General features: G+C 41.2%; 1 protein-coding gene, 1 long non-coding RNA gene and 1 pseudogene across 4 annotated transcripts in view; all 3 read right to left on the bottom strand.

Annotated features, from left to right (window-relative positions):
* The window catches only part of CTNND2 (catenin delta 2), a 914,420-nt gene that overhangs the window by 826,265 nt on the left and 66,076 nt on the right, over window positions 1-22,079 (bottom strand). The gene's annotated exons all lie outside the window — the stretch shown is intronic.
* LOC140621900 (uncharacterized) lies at window positions 3,941-20,379 on the bottom strand. Its single transcript, XR_012021631.1, has 3 exons — window positions 20,147-20,379; window positions 19,858-20,050; window positions 3,941-4,226 (listed from the first exon to the last, which is right to left on the bottom strand). It is a non-coding gene; the product is annotated as an uncharacterized lncRNA (long non-coding RNA).
* Window positions 5,207-7,152, bottom strand: LOC140622399 (developmental pluripotency-associated protein 4 pseudogene; annotated as a pseudogene).

Below are 22,079 nucleotides of genomic sequence, written 5' to 3'. Positions count from 1 at the left end.
ATGCCAAATCTGATACCAAGATCTCTTAAAATGATTTCATCCTTCTTCAGTTATTTACTCCATCCCACTGGAACATGGATCCATTGGACTACAGTTTATAAAGATTTCAGCAGAACTGATCTGTACTGAAATACAAAGGGTACTTTCATTACAATGTTTACATGACCAGAAGCTCAGCGGTTTCAAACTTCATTATGTGTATTTACTACAAAAGACATTGAAAGTGGAAAGGAGAGTACTGACGACTACCAATAAAACATCCAAAATGATTCAGAGGGAATTAACTCGAGCCATAATGGCCCAAGTCCATCCACTAAGAAGGGAAAGGTGTCAGAATTATCACCACTGAGACTGCTTGGGAACACTTCAATCTGTGGTTTTCATGGAAGGAAGATTCCTAGAACTTAACTCCCTGGGAGTGATACAGGTTGAGAACTGAGCTAATATTTGAATGTTTATGCAAACTGCGACAGCACAAACTTTCTGTGATATGATGGAAAATCTGGATATTTCCATGATCAGATTTTTAACTATGGCAACCTTATTTTAAGCCTCTTAATACAACTGAATTCTAAATGGGCTCTCCACTTATTCTAGCATTCCATGGAATCATATCACTTTCAAAGTGATGTAAAGTCACACAATCAAACATAAAAGATGAATCTTCAGGACAGTCTAAATTCTGAAAGTATATGTGTGTCACAATAAACTGGCAAGATTCAAACATAGTCATCTTTTCTTAGACTCTATACTGGGAAGGTTATTTCAAAAATCAAGAAACACATTCCTAATGTCATTACCTAACTCTGAACTGACTCAACCTCTTTGGATATCCTGAAAGCATGAATCTAACAAATGATAAAGAAATAAGCCATGGTAGAAATGCCTATCTAATGCCAGGGAAAAGAGGCAAAAGTACTAAGTCAGGGTAGAATCAGGCCTCCAACTGCAAGTAACATTCCATCATCACCACCAAATACTGACTTATCACCAGGTGTACACAAGGATAAAGTAAAGCTCTGTTCTATACCAACATACAGGAACGGATCACAGCTCACTAAAGGCTCACAATTTAGTCGGGGACAACCAAAAAAACAACTATAAACAATTAATGGCATATTTTGTCAAATACATGGTACAATCCATAACGGTTGAAGAGCTCAGGGTATGAGGGAAGTCACTGTCATACGGAAGGGAGAACTTGCATGAGTTCTCAATGGTACAGTAGAACTTAAGAAACAATACCAGCTATAAACACTGGCATTAATGATCCAGTCAATGAATCAAAGAATCAGTCCCTGAAGCAAAAAGCATGGAGACTTACAGTACCCTACTTTTTAAATATTGAGAAAATCACGTGCCCAGAAAAACTTGGCATCCTAAATGTAAGAACTGAATGTAACACCATATGCACTCAAGTGGAACTTCATATTTTTTACTATGTGAAATATATTTGCATATAATACATTATATTTTATACAGAAAATCCAAATCTAGTATCTAGCACAGTAGTTTTAAATGGTATTATGTACATTTTCTGAGCATTTGCTAAAGCTGCCATCTGAGCCATCATGTTAATTTGAGTTAAACTGCTAAGATTATGACATAAGCTTAAAAAGCAATTAAGAATAAGTATGACACTGATGATGAAAAAGAAGAAAGGCGTTTATTAAGGACGGTTGGCATTTGGGATGATACTCATAGTGTTTTCAAGGATTTACTATAGTAAATTAATTTTTAGCTTAATTTTGAAAAGCAATCTGATAAATTATAAGAAATGTCAAGCCACTGCCTGGAGCAATGTTTTGAAAATTAAATGTGCATTGCGTTAAATTTTTAAATGTGGATTACTACTTTTAACAAATGTTGATTTCTAAATTAAAATGAGCATTTTTTCATCTACTATAAAATATAATTTGCAATTACATCAATTGTGTTGTGTCAGAAAAACCATTAACTCAAAAAACAACTTCGTTTCTAACGCTTATTATAAGGCATGATTGTAATTTGGAGAGCGACCAAATTACTGGTGTGTGCATGTGGGTGTATGTATGTATGCAGGTATGCTATTGATTAAAATGAAAAGCGATGAACCTCTTAAATCAGCTAATTAAATGTCGTCATACTACTTTAAATGTGAGCCTAAAATCCTAGGATAAATTAGCCAACACCTGGAATCAGTACTTAAGGATCTATTTTTAAAGAAAGACATACTTTGTGACATGCAGTGGTGAAAATGGCTCTTCTATTTGTATCCATAACATATTTTGTATGGATCATATGAACTTTACCATAGTTTATGTTGAGTTAGATGTACTGATTATACATTAAGCCATAAGAAAGCATCCTAAAAATGAAAAGTTTACATTTAAAAGACATTACTAGAAATATATGAGGATTTTACATTCAGCCAACAAATACTTGTTGGGTTTCCTAGGAACCAACTGGGATCTGAGGCATGGAGGAAACTGAACCACTTCCTCACATAGTTTACAGAGGAGCTAAAATCTGACCTTGGCCTTCCAATTCCAAATGCCATGCTCTCTCCACCACACAACAAAGCTGCTTAATTGAGATCTGGGTAGACAGTATTAACTACAGAGAAGATAGTTAAATACTGCTTGGGGAACTTAAACACCATCTCCAGTGCTCAGTTTAATGGGTCAGCAGAATTGCTGATAGGATTTGGTTATTTCATTGCCCTCTTGATTGCACATATGAGTGCACATATGTAGCACAATGGACTGATCCTAAACTAGATTTTTCTAAAAGGCTGTCATGAAATAAGATGATTAATGACAAATAAATGTAATAGGCTATCAGAAGTTCTCTTCACATAAGTCAATACGTAAAGTAGCAAATGCTTCCATTTTGTGCATTTAAAAGCTAGATCCACCCAATTTCAATTTGCATTAGACAGGGTCGAGTCCTAGGTTTATATTATGCATTGCTTAAGTGCTAAAAAGTCAATTAAGCTTCTGATCTATTTTCATTTTGGCATTTAAAGATAAAGGGGAATAAGTATTCATGAACTCTCCCATTTCAATAATGAGAGGATCTGATTAGTAAAATCACATAGAGTTTAAGGCTTGAGGGGCACCTGGGTGGTTCAGTGGTTGAGCATCTGCCTTTGGCTCAGGTTGTGATCCCAGGGTCCTGGGATTGAGTCCCGCATCAGGCTCCCCCCAGCGACCCTGCCTCTCCCTCTGCCTATGTCTCTGCCTCTCTCTCTCTCTCTCTCTCTCTCTCTCTGTGTGTCTCTTATGAATAAGTAAATAAAATCTTTTTTTAAAAATTAAGGCTTGATAGCCCAACTTCTTTCTAGACACTGGATCTACAGGTAAACTGCCTGTTATGGACTGTTTGTATCTCCCAACTCTCCACTCCAAATTCATATGTTGACCCCTAACCCAGGGTAGCTGTATTTGGAGGAAAGAAAGAGGTAGGTAAGGTTAAATGAGGTCCTAAGGATGGGGCCCTGACTGAAAGGATCAGTGTCCTTAATGGAAGAGACATCAGACAGGTAGCTTGCATGTGCGTGCCTCCTCTCTCTCTCTGCTCCCATGCACTGAAGAAATACTATGTGCGGACAAAGCAAGAAGGTGGCCATCTGCTAGTCAGGAAGAAAGTCCTCACCAGGAACTGATTTGACCAGAACCTTGATCTTCCAGCCTCCAGAACTCAAAAAAATAAATTTCTGTTGTTTAAGCCCTCCAGTTTGCGGTATTTTGTTACAGCAGCCAGAGTCAACTAACACACTGCCCTTGGATGAAGAGAAGAAATTGGCAGTGTCTTAGATTAGGAACAGCATCAGACAGTGACATCCTCAGAAAGATATGTGCATGCTTTTCTGTTCCATTATCTTCCTTAAAAATCTTTAGTAAAATGGCTATCCCTATAAACTTAAAGTGCTATTGTAATGTAATAAAAGGATACGTGGTAATGTATCTCTACTTGAGGCATTTATTAGACAATGAAAGCATTACTACAATCAAATGTTCAAAACAGTCTAATGTCCCTGCCCTTGTGGAGCGTATATTCTACAAAAGAGAAATGAACACTACACACTGAAATAAACTAGTACTTTAGAAATGTCCAGCTGTGTTGGAGAAACCAAGCAGAGAAAGTGAATTGGAATTGCTGGGTGAGATGCTGCTTTCTTAAATGGAGTGGATCAAGATGTCTTCCCTGAGATCACCGGCATCTGAATAAGGATGAGACAGCACCTGAGGGGCAGGAATCAAATTAATTACATTAATTAGAACTGCAGGTCATTATCATTACTCCATGTTTGCAATCCTTGCAATTCCAGCTCTATTTCAAGTCTTAGGACTATTAGAATGTTTCTTAATTCTGTAAAAAATGTGTTCTTTAGTTTAGAGGTCAATTTGGAAATAGACCAAATCCCTTCTGTCCTCCCATAACTACAAGCCCGGAAACTATGCTGAGGCTGACATGACAGGGCCCCTATTTATTTTTCTAGGTTCCTAGTTCACATTCCCTCACTGAGCAGACACTGTAGGGATCTCTCCATCATTTATTCCTTTCCTAGTCCATTTTTCAGGGGCCATGGCTTTTGTGTTGAATTGACTTAAACACCACACTGTGACAAAACCTAGGGTAGTAAATGGTCAGCAACCCAGGTCTCAGCTAATCCAAGCAGGTCATTTCATTGACCTCAGTGAACAATACACATGTGGGCAAAACCTAAGATAGACAAATAAAGGCAAACCTGAGTATTTCTGTTTGGTGACAAGAAAAAGAAGGTTCCTTTCTGCAGTAGATGTACTTGGAAATGTGACATTCAGAATTGTTGCAATCTTTGTTTTATGATAATGGAAGATGCCTGGAATCAAGCTTCCTCTTAAAGAGGAAAAGTGAAGGCAATCACATAGACAAGTCATAGAACCCTGATCAAACCATGCTTGAAGCCCACAATACCTGCAGACTTTTCAAATAAGTCAAACAATAAATTGCTATGATCACTCAATTCTGAGTGGAATTTTTTTCCTGCTTTATAGGGCCAAAGCAACCTGATCTGTCATCTCCCCACCGCAAAACAAAACAAAACAAAGCAAAACACACACACACACAAAAACAAAACAAAACAAAACACTTAAAAGTACATACACACTCAGATATGGGCTTTAATAAAACCCTACAATTGGGCTTTTTCAGAATTTATTTTTTTTAACATTTTTAACATTTATTGAGGATTCCTGCCCAAATCTGTCCATATCCTAATGGTTACAAACTTTCTAACTCTACTACTCCTTCCAGTACATTAGAGAGGGGGAAAAATTTTTCATAATCTCCAAATCCACAACAATAAAACAATGTTGGAAACTGCCATAAGAACACGAGTGAAAAAAAAATCTTTTCTAAGAACTGCAGGACTATAAATTTAGGAAGGACACAAAAAATTATAAATGAATCAAACTCATCAAATTATATACATTAAACGTATAGCTTTTTTTTAATGTTACTCATACTTCATTTGAGTGGTTTTAAAAAAAGAATCATGCCAAAGAAAACCATGATTTTTAGCTTAATTCTGAGTTAAGAATATTAAGAATTTGCCCACAATGCATATGGCCTCCTATATACAATAGATGATTTTATATACAATTTAAAATCCAATACATTATGAATTTATGATTCAGAAGTACCCTTAAATATTTTTAAGCAGTAGAAACACACATGATAGTTACAAGTAAAAATAATACCCGCAAAGTGTTCCATATTATTATCCCAGAGACATACCATAGAGGTCTCAGGTTATTAAGAAAACATCAAAAAATGTTTTCTATATTAAGAGTATGTTTTTGGGAGTGGGAAAGAATAACAGCTTTCCCTTTGGTTTAAAATACTCAACAGCCTGAAGTCACGAACCTAAGAAGGTGTAGCGGTCTCTGGAGGAGTTGGAATTGCAGAGAAATCCAGTGTGGAAGCACACCTGTACTTTCCACTCCACCCCCCACCCCCAAACCCTCTGCTAGGCGAGGCTCAGGTTCCCACTTTAAAAGAAGTTAAGGTCACTTCTATTTCAGAAGGGTAAACGTTTGGTAGCATGAATGACTTTTTCTTCTTATTAAATAGAAGAAATGGTAATTTCTGAAATGCTCTTCCAATTTAAAATCTAAGAGCTCCTGCATCTCAACCCATGAAGCCACAGGCCCCAGTGGAGGTTGGAGGGTAACATCTGTAATGCACTAGCCTGTGTCCCTGTAAGCAGGCAGCATGGAGGGTGTGAGCAGCCTACAGTCCGGCCATCAGTGTCACCACGGAGTTGACTGTAGTTCTCTTTGTACCATTGATTATAATCACAGCTGTGTCCCTTTTCCTGCTATTGAAAGCTCATTGGAGGCTTTTCATTAACACCTTATTCCTGCGAACACATTTGGGACACAGCATATTGTCCTCCAGCTGTGGGGGTGGAAAGTTACAAGCGGGGAGCAAGAAGAGGGCGCATACTCTCCCCCGCTTTTCAGGCACCCAGGTTTGTCCTGCATGAAATTGCAGGTGAACCCAACCTTCTGTGCCTGCAGGCATACTTCTCCCATGGACCACACACCACTTGGCACCATGGGCCTCCTGTGGCGATGCCACTGTCTCCATCTTCCCAGCCCTGGCTGCAATTCTGGACCAGGAGGCAAACATGGAATCTGGGGCCAAAGTGGTCACAACAACAGTATTGACCACCTCCAGGAGAGCATCAGACCCCTCAGGAGGGGCAGCCACTTCAGGAGGGTAGGTTCCATCAGAAGGTATCTTTGTTCCAGGACTTTCCAGAGACATTTCCCCCTTGTCCATCATCAACCTTCTTTGTGTCTGGGTGAGAATCTTGGGCTCCTCTGAGGTGACAGGAAAGTTCTTCTTTTGATCTGGGTAAGCATATTCGCAGGTTCGCTTATATACATCTAATTTCTGGCCTTTGGTGCTCAGCTGGAGTTCTTGGCACCAGGCCCACAGGATGTCTTGGTGAAGCAAGTTGGCTGGTGGTAGTTTCAAAGGTAATGGAGGAACTGGGATTTCTTTCGAATTCTTACTCTTGTACTCTCTTGTTCCGTCTTTTCTGAACAGGAAGCTTTGCCTTCTTTTATAGATCTCTTCCGTTTGGTCCCACTTGCTGAGGTTCCTGGTAACTTTGGTTCACCATACGCCTGCTGTTTCTCTTTGGCTTCTTCCAATACAGGTTGGGATTGGCCAGCCAGATAGTCCCCCTCCCCCCCACTTCGTGGAGCCCTTTTTGCCTTTTGCTTTCTCCATATCCAAAGAGAAGTCAAGGTTGACAAAAAGTCTTACTCCTGAAATCCAAAATCTCATTTGTACTACATTCTTCTAGAATAAAATGAAATAGCATAGCTCTGCCTTAGCCACCCAAACCCTGGAATGTCATTACAATCTGAAGTATCTTCTTTAATTTATCATTTTAATAGCCTGAATAACTCTCATCCACTACCACTTGTTATGGAAGTCTATTCAACTATTTCTACTATTAATTGGGTCTTGTATGAACTGGCATGCATTTTCAAATACTTCCCTAGCAACTGATATTTTTGGTGGTACATAAACCTCATCTTATGTCAGCATCCACTTTGTAGAACAGTCCACATGTGTTTTAAAGCAAACATTTAAATAAGTGTTTTAATCAAAATGTTAAGAAGGCTTTCAAATGAAGCTGTAATTTGCACGCTTTCCTGCATGTCACTGATGGGCACACTTATTCACTGCTCCAGGTAAATCCCATAATAATTTGAATAATTATTTGAGAAGTATAATCTATTACAGCTATGACAAAATGGCTATTTGTGCTATTTTTATAATTTTTAGATTTTTTAAAATTTATGCTTGCTATGTACCTGACATATATTCGCATCACCTATGTATTTTATTTATCTTGTGTATCTACAATCCCAGCATATGCCATTTTAACACTGATGAAAGTCAAATATTTCAAAGTTCAATTAGGTGCTATCTAAAACATTTAAAATTGTGCCAATGAAAAAAATAAAATAAAATAAAATTATGCCAATGCAAATTTTAAAATGTGAGTAAAATGTGTAAAATGTGTCTATACGTTGAAACAGAATGCATTTCTGTGTATCTACAGAGAACAACCAGAAATTTCATACATAGGAGCAAAGACATCTTGACATTGCAGAACACTTGAGTTCCCAGTGGACATGCATTTAATTAAAAGACGTGGTAGGGACGCTGGGTAGCTCAGCGGTTGGGCACCTGCCTTCGGCTCAGGGCTTGATCCTGGAGTCCCGGGATCAAGTCCCACATCAGGCTCCCTGCATGGAGCCTGCTTCTCCCTCTGCCTGTGTCTCTGCCTCTGTGTCTCTCATTAATAAATAAATAAAATCTTTAAAGTAAATAAAAAAGACATGGTAGACAATGGTAGTTCAAGTCCACATGGTGAGATATTGCTGATAGATGTAGTAACACTATAATGGATGGCTAATGTAAATAGTTCTGTGACAGGCAGATCCTTCTAAAATTTATCTTAAAGTTTGCAAGCAGTAGTGACAGCACCTAGTCTCATGGGATGGAGAACTACATCGTACATGTGAAAAAGCAAAATGAATGGCACCTGGCCAGGTGGAAAGAGGAAGCTACACAGCAAATGATGAGCTATTGCTGGTTGAGGCTAAGCTACTTTGAATCATATCCAAGATGCAGTTTTAATGGGCAAATGTCAAGGATCTTGCTAGAAATCCCCAGGTCTCATTCTAAAGAGGACTCTGCAATGCAGCCCAAATATAGAGTTTTCTCTACTTGATCAAAATAAAATAAAATATCAAATGAAAGTATAGTAGCAATATTACTATAATTTTGGTTGTAAGATTACAATGGAGATTGAGATTTAAGATTTCTAAACAAGGTAAGTGAGTTGGTATTTCCATTATTGAGATCAACTAGAGCTAAGCTATAATTGACCAGGGCAGATTTAACAGCAGATTTAGATTATAACAAGTAAATACTATTTGAGAACTTACTTTTAAGCTCTTCTCTCATTTTGTAGGATTTTCATTAATGAGAATTTTGTGGATGCCAAGATCCTACTTGCTAAAGGAATTATGCCTGCAAGTTATATATAAAAACCCAAATCCCTACAAAACGAACGTTCATTAAGACAGGGCAGACATCATTAAGGAGTGACATACAGCCAGATGTAGAAATGACATGAACACTGCCATGAACAAAATGAAAATGAAAAATAAATTTAATTCAAAACCATAAAAAATGTGAAGTTTCTGTACCTATGAATCAAAATTAACATTAAATATTAATTAAAACCAAATCAAATATGCCATTCAGGTAACAGGGCTTGTGCCAGCAGTCTGTTAATACTTACACAGTATTGTAATACTGTAATTATATGTATGTATACTATGTATACATACATATAATTATGTATGTATGTATATATAATTATATATACATATATGTATATATAATTATATAGTATACATACATGTATACTATAATGCTCCCTGGGCATTTCAGCAAAAGCAGGTCTTCTAAGGAGAGCAGCTGAAAAGAGCTGCCATCAGCCTCCTCCAAGACTAGCTAAGAGGTGAGGTGTCTGGTCCTAACTTTGGGAGAGCAGAGAAGAAGTCTCCTCTCCGACCCCCCAGGCCACTGATGGGGTCTCCAAGATAGCCATTGAGATACAAGGGAGTGTCTGGGAGGAAGAGGGATAGCTTCTCATTGCACCTGTTGGCCAGTTGAGCTGCAAGAGCCTGAGTCCACCCTGGTACTCACATACAGAGTGCTCTGAGGGCCTGTCTAGTGTCCCTGGGCCTGGGGGCTGGCACATGTCTGAAGAAATCTGAAAACATATACAGCATGGGGCAGCCATCATGGGCAGGGTAAGGAAAGAGGGCAAGGAGAGATTAAGTCTGGTCATCCTTTCTTTGCTAAGAAAAGTAAGTGTGAAGTTCCCATCAGCTACCTGGAGAAAACAAAAGTTAGCCTGAGCCTTTCGGTGGCATCCTTGCCCCATAGGGTAGAGCGCTGAGGCAAGGAGATTACAGAAACAAGATATGGTCAGGGGTCTTCTGTGCACAGGACCAGCTTAAAGACAGGAGAGAATTTCAGGAGTTTATGAGTGTGTCACCCATGAAAGCTACAGGGATCAGGGGTTCATGCAGAACTAGCATTTGGGACCTGCCATATTAGAGCCCCACAGCTGGCTGAATTAGTACAACCACTCTGCCCCTAAGTGGCTCAGCAGAAGCCGAGAGCACAGAGTGAGGACAGCAGACAGCCAGCTAGGCTGCTGATTCACCAACACAACTCCATCCCACTGGTCAGGGTGGGGGCAGCTTTGACCTGTAGCTATGATGGAAATTCAGAATCAAGCTGGACTTGGAGCATGAAAATTGTGTGTGGTTATTAAAATCAGACAGCTTCTCTATCTGAAAGAGACCAGGAGTGGAGACTGCTAGGTCTCCACGGAAACGTTAGGGGATTCCACAGGACCTGCTGGAAGGCAGAGGCTATCGAAGGCACTCGCCCTGACCTTGGGGATGTGGGCACATTCACTTCAGAGGATACTATGATTCAGCTCAAACAGGACTAGGGCCTTATGTAGCACAGCAGAGGAAAGATGTTCTTTATGCTTAAAAATACTACTACAAAATAAGAATATTAATGTTGGAAAGAAGCACATAATCTGAACTCAGAAATTGAGGACAACAGACTAAACTAAAACTTCATTAAAAAAAAATTTCGGGAGAGTTTCAAAATTTGATTAAGGAAAGGTATATATTATGGGACTTTCTTTTTTCCACTTCTCCTTCATCCAGTATCAAAACCATACATTACATTTCCTTCCAGAGGATAAGAACATCATGAGTTTGCTGGGTGATCATGGTTCTTAAACACATGCTGGCTAATTAAACATGGAAATCAATTAATGATGAAAAGGCAGGAGGGAGGGAAGAATGGATAGATGAAAATAAGGAAATGTATTGTTTATGATGGGTCTAGACATTATGGCAAGGGCTTCAGCATTAATACAGGGATGCCTATGAATTCATTAATTCACTAACTAAATGTATTAATTCCTTCAACTATGTATGAGTCCATGAGCCAGTGTTTAATTCCCACAGCCAGAAAGGGGGCACAGGGCGGGAATCTCATCTGAAGCAAGCCAACTGGCTGCAGTGTCTGCATTCCTAACCTCTAAGTCTGTTAGGTTGAAGTAGCAATAAGGTACTGGCAACAGGTTGTACTGGAATAAGCAAGTCTAAGAAAATAAGAATGTACCAAAGAATGTGTGTGCATGTGTGTGTGTCACAGGCATTAGAAAAAGAAAGCTCATATGAGCCAACTGAAACTAAGCCTCAACTATGAGTCAACTTACAAATGAAGGTGCCAGGTACTTGATAAAGCAGGTAATTGTAGATGAGGATATAAGCAGAGGGAAGGAGATACAATTTGCTTCCAAGACCTATTTTTCTTTTTAGAACCTTTTCAGAGGCTTATAAATAAGCTTAATAAGTTTTTTTCTTTCCTCATAGACTATCGGTTCCTTGTGGGGAAGGGCTGCGCATTTCTCTGAGATCCTACTTCAATGTCTGTACAATAGGAGTTCAATAAATATTTAATTCAAAGTGCTAAACCAGGCTTTGTGAATAGGAGAGAGAGGAAAAAAAGGAATATAGATTTTAAAAGAAACCAAAATCTGTCTCTATTTTCTTAATGGAAGAAAAATAACCGCAAAACCTCAAGTACTTTCCTTTCCTGATACTTCTGCTCACCAACCAGGAGTGTTCAGAGTTCTGTAGCTGTGAGGCAGCAACTAATAAATGTTTACTGTGTTCTTCTCCATTAAAGTCTTCCTGAAGATGTACTGAGGCGTGGGGAGAGGTGAAGCAAAGAATTCAAAAGGAAGGGTGTCTTGGTGGCTCAGCTGGTTAAGTGCCCAACTCTTGATTTCAGCTCAGGTCATGATCTCAGGTCCTGCTTTGGGCTCTGTACTCAGCAGGGAGTCTGTTTCTCTCTCCCTCTTTCTCACTCTCCCTACCTCCTGTCTGTCCCCCCTGCTCATGCACGCACACTCTCTCTCTCAAATAAATAAATAAATCCTTAAAAAAATTCCAAGGATTCTCCTTGTTTCTTAGGGACTTTGGGTGTATCCATGTAACCTACTGGCCACAGTTTTTATCACAATACAATAAATATATTTTGAATAATTTAACTATAAAAACGACAAAGAAAAATATTAGAATGAGGTCTCAGATGTGCCCACACATGCCAGCAAAAAAAAAAAATATATATATATATATAATAGGAGATATATATATATATATATATATATATATATATATATATATATCCTATTTCCCTACAACTAGCTTTATTATCCCAAGCTGGAGCCATCAGTTGGTGGAAAATTAAATTTTATGGTAATGAGGTAACTCTAGCCAGATTAAATAATTTAAACAGCTGAATGCAGTCTTTACCCGTATGCCTATGAATCAATGCTCAGAATTTTCAGGGTCTGGCCTTCCCCTCTTCCTCCTCAAGGTGCTGCCCAATTGGTATGTGAGCCGAGTGCAATGACAGGGACACGGACTCTTGGAATGCTCTGGCAGTCCCTGTTCTGGACTGTTCCACAGCTGGAGGGCTGCAGGACTGCTGGTGCTCTCCCTCGGCATCCTGTCAAGGCTTGCTCCAGAAGCTGGAGCCTGGGGACACCTCACAGTGTCTTCTCAGTCTTCATAGGAAGGGTCAAATCAGCTTCCCTGCAGACTCAAGTGAGTCAACAGGTGTCTAATCCTCTTGAGGTCTGGATCCAGAACAGAACAATCTCTGCTGCCTCCTGGATTGTCCAGCCCCTTTTGCCTGGCCTTGGCATCGTCTTCAGCAAACTGTCTAGGAAGAGTCTCAACAGACTCCTGGGCTCTGTCGTGGCAGTTTCGGACTTGCGCCCTGCTCTGGGGATCTCACAGTGGCATGGGAGAGCTATAAATAAGGCTGCACTCTGAAAAAATCCTCACAATTTACTTTGACGGGACTGTTCTGGGTAGCATGCAGTGCTTCTTTTATTGCTAAATAAAGAAGCCTCAGTAGGCCTCAGCCTTTGGCTTTCTCCTTCATTTTTCTAATATGTGTTCTCTTTCAGAACTTATGGTAGGAAGAGGAGACACAGGGCCACATGTCTGGCTGCTCGCTCCCCCTATTTTTGCCTCACCTCTTTCCTACACCCACAGAGGCAGGATTGTGAGCTCCCACCTTCTCATCTGATCTAGACACAGATATGAAACTCTATAGTCTAATCTGTCTGTCCTGGTTATTGATATGTCACAGGGGATTAAAAACATGGAAAACCCTTTTATATCTATGCATGCCATGGCATTCATGGCTCTGTCATGCTAGAAGGTCAAGAAAGCCAACTCGAAAATCAAAACAGACTCTCCATGCTGGGTGACATCTAGTATCTCCTTCCCTGGAACTATAAATCTTATGGCCCAACCAGAGGGAAAATAGTGGAATGGAACAAGTCTACAGGTAGAAATTAAAATGCATTGGGGAGCCTGGTGGGCTCAGTCAGTTAAGCATCTGACTTCTTGGGGATCCCTGGGTGGCACAGCGGTTTAGTGCCTGTCTTTGGCCCAGGGCGCGATCCTGGAGACCCAGGATCGAATCCCATGTCGAGCTCCCTGCATGGAGCCTGCTTCTCCCTCTGCCTATGTCTCTGCCTCTCTCTCTCTCTCTCTCTCTCTGTGTGACTATCATAAATAAATAAAAATTAAAAAAAAAAAACATCTGACTTCTTATTTCACCTGAGGTTGTGATCTCACAGGTCGGGAGACTGAGCACTGTGTGCTTAATTAAGATTCTCTCTCTTCCTCTCCCTATGACCTTCCTCCCCCCAAATAAAAAAAAAAAAAGTTAAAGAAATTAAACAACTTTTGTATTTGCAAAATATTATATATATGACATTCACTTCTCTCTCAAAATTGACAGCACAGCCTATACTTACAAACACTGTGGTAAATTAATATAAGGACACCAATCCCAAATAAGATGTGCTCATAAAGGGTTTCAGATATTCAAATAAAATTCTCTTGGTCTTCTACTCTAGATATGGAATTTACTTTCTCAATTTACAGAACTGCTCCTATTTGTATTTTTTTCTATATGGCCTGTAAATCAATGTACTCCTCTGATATAAAGCGTTCTGTGAATGGGGCATTCACTAAGATAGTTGTTGGATTTCTATCAATCAAGTCAATACTCAAAACTTCAGGCATTGTATGAAGTGGGTTTTAAAAGATGTTCACTCTCTGAACTTGCACTAAATGCCAGGTTCAGTTCATTCACAAGCTATTTGGCAATAACTGACAGCCTCAGGACTATCACAGTAACAGAAATTATCCTCCATGGTAAATTAAGCTTTCAGAGGGATTTACGGTTAACCACCATTTATTGAGCAAAATACTAATGTCTGTGATAGTCTCTAACAATGTTTATTCCCCCACAGGTTACAAAAATAAAAATTTCTACTTGTACCTTTAATTCCTATGAATTTTTTTCTGGGTAATATAATTTTGGCTAGTTGTCAAAATACTGTCTCTATTATTTTCTATTGATTTTTTTAAAAACATGTAACATATAAACTAAAGGCCTAAAATTCATTCGTTAATGGTTTCCTTTGTTGGGCAGAAACCTTTTAGATAGTGACACTGTCCCACATGTTTATTTTTACTTTTGTTGCATGTGTTTTTGGTGTCACATGCAATAAGTTATTGCCAAATCAACATCAAAAAGCTTCTTTCCTGGGACACCTGGGTGGCTCAGCGGCTGAGCGCCTGCCTTCGGCTCAGGGCATGATTCCAGAGTCCCAGGATCGAGTCCCACATCGGGCTCCCTGCATGGAGCCTGCTTCTCCCTCTGCCTATGTCTCTGTTTCTCTCTGTCTCTCATGAATAAATAAATAAAATCTTAAAAAAAAAAAAAAAAAGCTTCTTCCCTATGTTTTCTCCTAGGAGTTTTACAGTTTTTTTTTTTAAAGATTTTATTTATTTATTCATGAGAGACACAGAGAGAGAGAGAAAGAGAGAGAGGCAGAGACACAGGCAGAGGAGGAGCAGGCTCCATGCGGGGAGCCCGACACGGGACTCCATCCCAGGACTCCAGGATCATGCCATGGGCCGAAGGCAAGCACCAAACCACTGAGCCACCCAGGGATCCCCAGTTTCAGGTTTTAAATTCAAGTCTTTAATCCATTTGAATTGATCTTTTCATAGGGTATAAGACAAGGTTAAATTTCATTCTTTTTCATACAGAGATTCAATTTTCCCATCACCTGTTATTGAAGAGACTACCCTTTGCCCATTGTGTATTCCTGACACTTTTGTCAGAGACAGTTGACTTTCTAAGTGTCAGTTTATTTCTGGGCTATTTTGTTCCATTGCTCTATTTGTTTCTATGACAGTTCCATACTGTTCTGATTACTATAGTTTTGTAATAAAGTTTGAAATCAGGTAATGTGATACCTCCTTCTTTTGTCTTCTTTCTCAAGATTGCTTTGGCTGTTCAGAATCTTTTGTGGTCCTACACAAATTTCAAGATTTTTTTCCCTGTGTTTGCAAAAATGCTACTGGGATTTTTATAGAGACTGCACTGAAACTGTACATCACTTTGGATAATGTGGACATTTAACAATATTAATTTAATCACAGTGATTGATCTATGGAAGCTTTTCCATAAATCATGGCTCCTTTATAGATCCCAATTCAGTAGCAAAGAGTCAGTTAAATTCTATTTTCACTTAAATACAACTTTAAACAAGCCAAGTAACCCCCAATAAGAAAACAACAACTCAAGTTTACTAAGAGTGAACTAATAGTTTTTCCTCAGTAGGAAGGATTTCTCATTCTTTAAGTAATGATATACATATTACTGATAAAGCCCACTCATGTAGTACCTAATGCATACCAGTACTATATTAAATGCTTTAAATTTATCATTTTATGTAAACCTCCAAAACTAGCAAATAGGATGGCACTGCAATCTCCATTTGAAAGAGAAGGAATGAGTCTCAGAGATGTGTAGCAATCGGTAGAAAGAGATTATGAATAAAATCATACCTTGACCTCTATGTGATACCTCTTCCATTAAGTTCCTAATAACAGTCTAGGTCTGTATTTCTAACACCATGTTTGGGGAGGAGGTCATAAATTATGATACAATTTGAAATAAAAAGAAATTTGGCTGAGAACAAATTCTGGTGATGTGATAAAAAAAAGATAAATAGTGTATGATTTTCATATTCTTCAAAGCAACTTATTTTAGGATAAAAAATTATAATCTAACAAAAGATTCATACAATACCTGGTTTGTGTAACAAATGATTAATTTCAACTAGTATGTGGCCTCTATGATGGGCTCCACAGCCTAGTATTCATTCCTTCCCTATGAATAACTTCCCTCTTAAGTAACAACCAGCAACATGAGGTGCCTGGGTGGCTCAGCAGTTAAGCATCTGCCTTCAGCTTGGGTCATGATCCAGGGTCCTGGGATTAAGCCCTGCTCAACAGGGAATCTGCTTCTCCCTCTTCCTCTGCCCTTTCCCCTGTTCATGCTCTACCTCTCATTAATTAATTAATTAAAAAAAAAAACCTGGCAACATGGATAGGATGTCATTTCCATGAGTAGGCTAAAGATTGTGAACTTGTATTGCTAGTAGACTCTCTATTGTTTCTTTGCTTGCACACAGTGATGAAGCAAGCTGCCATACTGAAGAGGCCAACATGGCAAGAAACTAAGGGAAGTCACTGGCCAAAAGCCAATGAGGATATGAAAACCTCAGTTTGATACTGGCAAGGAACTCCATGCTATGAAGACCTACTGATTGAGAATGGATGTGTTGTATTCTTCCCCACTCAACCCCTTCAGATGAGACCACAGATCATGATTCGGGCCTTGTGAAAGACTATGAAACAGAGGGCCCATCTGAGCCATGCCCAATTTCTTACCCATAGAAACTAGAAGATGATAAATGTATACTGCTGTAAGCTTCTAAGTTTTACATTTTTGTTATAAAACAACAAATAATGATACATACAATATTACTGTTAAAATAATTCAATTATTCTAACTACTGATAATTATATTTAATTTTAATTTCCTTGAATCCATATCCTGAGCATAATTTTAATACTTATATCAACAATTCAAATATATATTTAACTAAATTAATGGGGATTATGTCCAGAAGTAAAACACTAACTAATAAGAGAAGGATCAAAGAGCCACACATGGTGAAGATTTCAAACTCTGGTGCTTAGTGTCCTCCAAAAGGAAGATGAAAAGATCAAATTAAGGAAAACCACTAATGAAGCATGCAATTTTCCCCAATTACTGAATTTTTTAGTTCAGGCTGAGTTACATTAGGAAGATTACTATAGCCAGTCAGGAATTCTATTGACTTAACTTTGTTCTCAAATATTTTCAAAGAAAGTATCTCATTATTTATTTTTTAGCTTATTTCTAAAGCATTTCAGCCATGGTTATGGAAACACAAGTAGCCTACCCAAATTATTAATCACGAGGATACTTCCATATCTGAGGAGAATAAAAATGAAAGTGTAAATATCAGCCATTGTAAAACCACTGCACTTTTTTTTCTGTCATACGATTCATCTTCATTAACCAAATTAAAGTTATATATTTACATGATAAAAATTTTGTAAGGTAGAAGAGCACTTTCGTACCAGTGATAAATCTGGATGAAGGCATAATTCATGATAAAGTATAAAAAGGTTTCTAAGGCTACTTGGTACCACTTCAGTGCCATACTATATGACGCTACTTCAAAAATAAAATCTTTGGTAGAAATTAGGAATGACATCCAGGGAAATGCTTATATGGAAAATGTAATACACCATGTGAGGCACTTCTAAACACTAAATTCCAAAGATTATATTGCTACACTCTGTCACCAGCATCCTCATCACAGTTATCTTTATGAGTATGGATACACATGAGCATAAAGTTAAACAAAATGGAATAAAGCCAGTTTTGTACTCTTAAGCATTTTTCACAATAACATCAATAGCAAAATAATAAAAATAGTACTAGCAATTTAAATAAATTTTGGTATCATCAAAAAGAAAATTACTGAGCCATCAAGCATTCTTGTTCCAACCTGGATACTCAGCAGAACAAGCTAAATGCAGAGTCCTTCTATTTGACACATTGACAGAAAGGCATTAGTGAGTTTTTTTGTTTGTATTGTTTGACTGTCTGCCTGCTTTAGATAATTAATTGGAAGTCATAATTATTATCTCTAAGTACAGCACGTAGGACTAAATGGTTTAAATAATTCTTCAAATGATGAATTTTTAAAACACTGATTTTGTTGATAGAGAAGTGCAGGAAAGATATTTATAGCTGCTGCATCAGGGAAGTATAAAATGTGTCAGGTTAGCTTGGTGGAGGGTTCAGAACAGATAAAGAAGGGAAAGCAGCTATGTTACTTCAAGGAAGAAGTTATGCTGCCCCCCTACACAGGGGAAAGGGGGGGTGCTCAGATGGTAAATACATTTCACTGTCAGTTTTAATAGTCTTACAAGGTATGTATAATGTCACAATTATATAGAGACAGAGAATTCTAGAAAACTTATCTCTGGAATTTCGTAAAATCTATTTATAAATATTGATACAATTTTTTTAAATTAAAAATATTTTTAGATAGATGCTCTTGTCACCAGGTCCCTCGGGATCCATCCAGACTCAAATGGAAATGAGTTATACATAAATACTGCTTCTGTCAATGGGAAGTCACTCCATAAATGTCCTTAGCACCACAGTTAAAAATTCAGTCAATAGGCATACAACGCAGCCCTCAGCGTCACTCCTGTGAAAAACACAGGAAGCAAAAGCACTGCAGGAAGGTGAGCAAATGCTTTCGCTCCAGGTTGGATGGGAGGGTGACAGGTGGCAGTAGTAGAAACAAAAAGTGTCTCTCTTGAGGAGGAGGAGAAGAGATAACCCTCTATCCTACCATCTGCACGAAGCAGATGATGAAAAAGCATTTGACCAAATTCAACATCATAATAAAAACCTTCTGCAGACTAGTAATAGAGGGGAACAATCTCAATCTGACAAAGATGATCTAGAAATAGCTTACAGCTAAAATCGGTCTTAATAATTAACCACTTGATGATTTCTCCTAAGAGTGAATGTACAGTAAGAATGTACAGTCTTGCCACTTTTATTTAACATAGTGCTGGACAGTCTAGCTAGTAAAATAAAGAAGGAAAATAAATAAAGGATACATTGTTCCAAAAGACAGAAATGAAACAGTAATAATTCACAGACAGCACAACTGGTTATGTACTGATTCCCAAAGAAACTCCATAAAACTTACTAGAACTAGTAAGTTGCCTTATAAAAAGAGCAGGACTCTGCTTAATACAGAAAAAAAAAATTATATATATGTTTATTTGCAATTAACAATTGCAAATTGAAATTTAAAATTCCATTTATAATAGCAAAACATATTAAATATGTGGGGATAAATGTCATAAAAATAGTTTTAACATTTATGCAGTAAAAATTATAAAGTAATAACATGGGAAATTTTTTAAAAGGTATAGTTTTTTTCAAGGATTGGAAGACACAAATTACACATCTCCAAATTAATCTTTAAATTCAAAAAATAAAAATAAATAAATAAATGTAATGCAATTTCAGCATTAAACGTTCTACAGCACGGCTGTAGAAATTGACGGGTTAACGCTAAATTTTGCATGGTAAAGGGTAGGACTAAGATTACTAAAAACATTTTTTTGAAAAAGAAGAGTAAAGTTGGAGGACTTACACTACCTCATTCAACACGTGGGGTGAAGCTAGAATAATCGAGACCCTGTCTTTCGGACCTAGGAAGTGAAACAGAGGATGAGTGAGTAGAAGAGAATTCAGAAATACGTCCACTCATATATGTGGGTCCGTTGCTTTTTGACAACTGTGCAGGCATCATTCAGTGGCCACAGGAAAATCTTCTCAACAACGGATAATCCTGAAACCAGACATATTAAACATAAGCATAAGAAGAATCTCACATCATATACAAAACATGGACTTAAAGGGATCAGACATCCACTGTAAAACTTACAGCGTAAAAGTCCTAGAAGAAAATATGAGAGAAAGTCTTCAGAGCCCTGAGTCGGGCAAAGATCTCACACAAATGACACAAAAGGTATGAATGAGTCAGTGAGGAGAAAAATCGAAAAAAACAGAACATCATTAAAATATGAATGTTTCCCTCTGAGATACACCGTCGAGAAACTGAAGGGACAAGCCCCGGGTCGGGAGAAGCTGTCGCCCAAATGCGTAACTGAGGGAAGCTGGTACCCGGGAGGCAGAAGCTCCCGCTGCGGGGCCGAGCAGCGCGGCGGCGAACCCCGAACCGACACCCGCCGCGGCGCAGTCCCCGCCACTCGGGACCTACTACAGCGGACGGAACAGGAACGCGCTGGAGCCGCGGGGGCTGCGCAGGACGGGGCGGCCGAGGCCTCCGCAGCCGACGCGGGAAGCGACACGTGCACGGCAACGCTGCCAGTCTCGTGGCTTCAAAAAAAATCCAAACACACGCATGCGATCCCCGAACCCCGCTCCTGGCCTCGGTCTGCCCAAGACGCGACAGCGGGTGGCAACGGACATTCGCGGCCAGTGTCCCCACCACGGCCCACCATGGCGGCGGCGCCCCGCCCCGAAGCCGCCGACGAGGGACCAAGGGGGCGCGAGTCCGGCGTCTGCCCTGCGTCGGCCCCGCTCAGCGCGGGCCGCGGCCACAGAAGGTCTCGCGGCGCGAGGCTCCTACACGCCAGGCTGAGGGGGCCGGGGGGGCGGGCGGGCGAGGAGGGAAGACCGAGGGCAGGGAGGCCTGGGGTACAGCGACGCCGGACCGCCCCAGCCGGCACCGGCCCAGGGCCCGCGCCGAGGCCCAGACGCGCCTCAGCGACCCGCCGCAGCACCACCGCCTACCGCCTACCGCCTTCCGCCTTCCGGAGCCGGGCCCTGCCGCGCGCTCCACCTGCCGCCCCGGGACGCGCGAGGCCCGAGCCGCCGGCTGTGCGGCGTCACCCCCGGAAACCGGGCCACACGTCCCCGCCGGGCCTGGCTGACGCGGCTACACGAGCTGCGGAGCCTGCGTGGAGCCTGCGTGGAGCCTGCGGGGCTGCGGGGCTGCGGGCCGGGCGCCGGGAGCGACCCGTTGTCACCACGCGGAACAGCCCCCGGGCTCCCCCGCCCGACATCAGAACGACAGATGCGGGCGGGGCGGCAGGGCCGGCCGAGGCTCCGCACCTCACAGGCCTTTCACCTTGACCGCTTTCCAGGTGAGCTCCCCGGTGGGGCGCGGGGCCACGCGCGGATGAGCGCGGCGCGCGGCGGAGAGCAAGCGAACGGGGCGTGCGGGCGGCGCCGCAGGCCCCGTCTGGCCCCCGTGAGGTCCTAGTGAGCCCCCCTTCAGGCCCCGTGAGGTCCCCGTCAGGCCCCCGTGAGGTCCCCGTCAGGCCCCGTGAGGTCCCCGTCAGGCCCCGTGAGGTCCCCGTGAGGTCCCCGTCAGGCCCCGTGAGGTCCCCGTCAGGCCCCGTGAGGCCCCCGTGAGGCCCCCGTGAGGTCCCCGTGAGGTCCCCGTTAGGCCCCGTGAGGTCCCCGTCAGGCCCCGTGAGGTCCCCGTCAGGCCCCGTGAGGTCCCGTGAGGTCCCCGTGAGGTCCCCGTCAGGCCCCGTGAGGTCCCCGTCAGGCCCCGTGAGGCCCCGTGAGGTCCCCGTGAGGTCCCCGTCAGGCCCCCGTGAGGCCCCCGTCAGGCCCCGTGAGGCCCCCGTGAGGCCCCCGTGAGGTCCCCGTGAGGTCCCCGTTAGGCCCCGTGAGGTCCCCGTCAGGCCCCGTGAGGTCCCCGTCAGGCCCCCGTCAGGCCCCCGTCAGGCCCCATGAGCCCCCCTTCAGGCCCGCGTGAGGTCCCCGTCAGGCCCCCGTGAGGTCCCCGTGAGGCCCCCGTGAGGGCCCCCCCCCATCAGGTCCTCATGAGGTCCCTGTCAGCC

Source organism: Canis lupus, chromosome 31 (genome assembly GCF_048164855.1).
Source record: "Canis lupus baileyi chromosome 31, mCanLup2.hap1, whole genome shotgun sequence".
Taxonomy (NCBI): Eukaryota; Metazoa; Chordata; class Mammalia; order Carnivora; family Canidae; genus Canis; species Canis lupus.
This window is presented reverse-complemented; position numbering and strand designations above follow the sequence as displayed.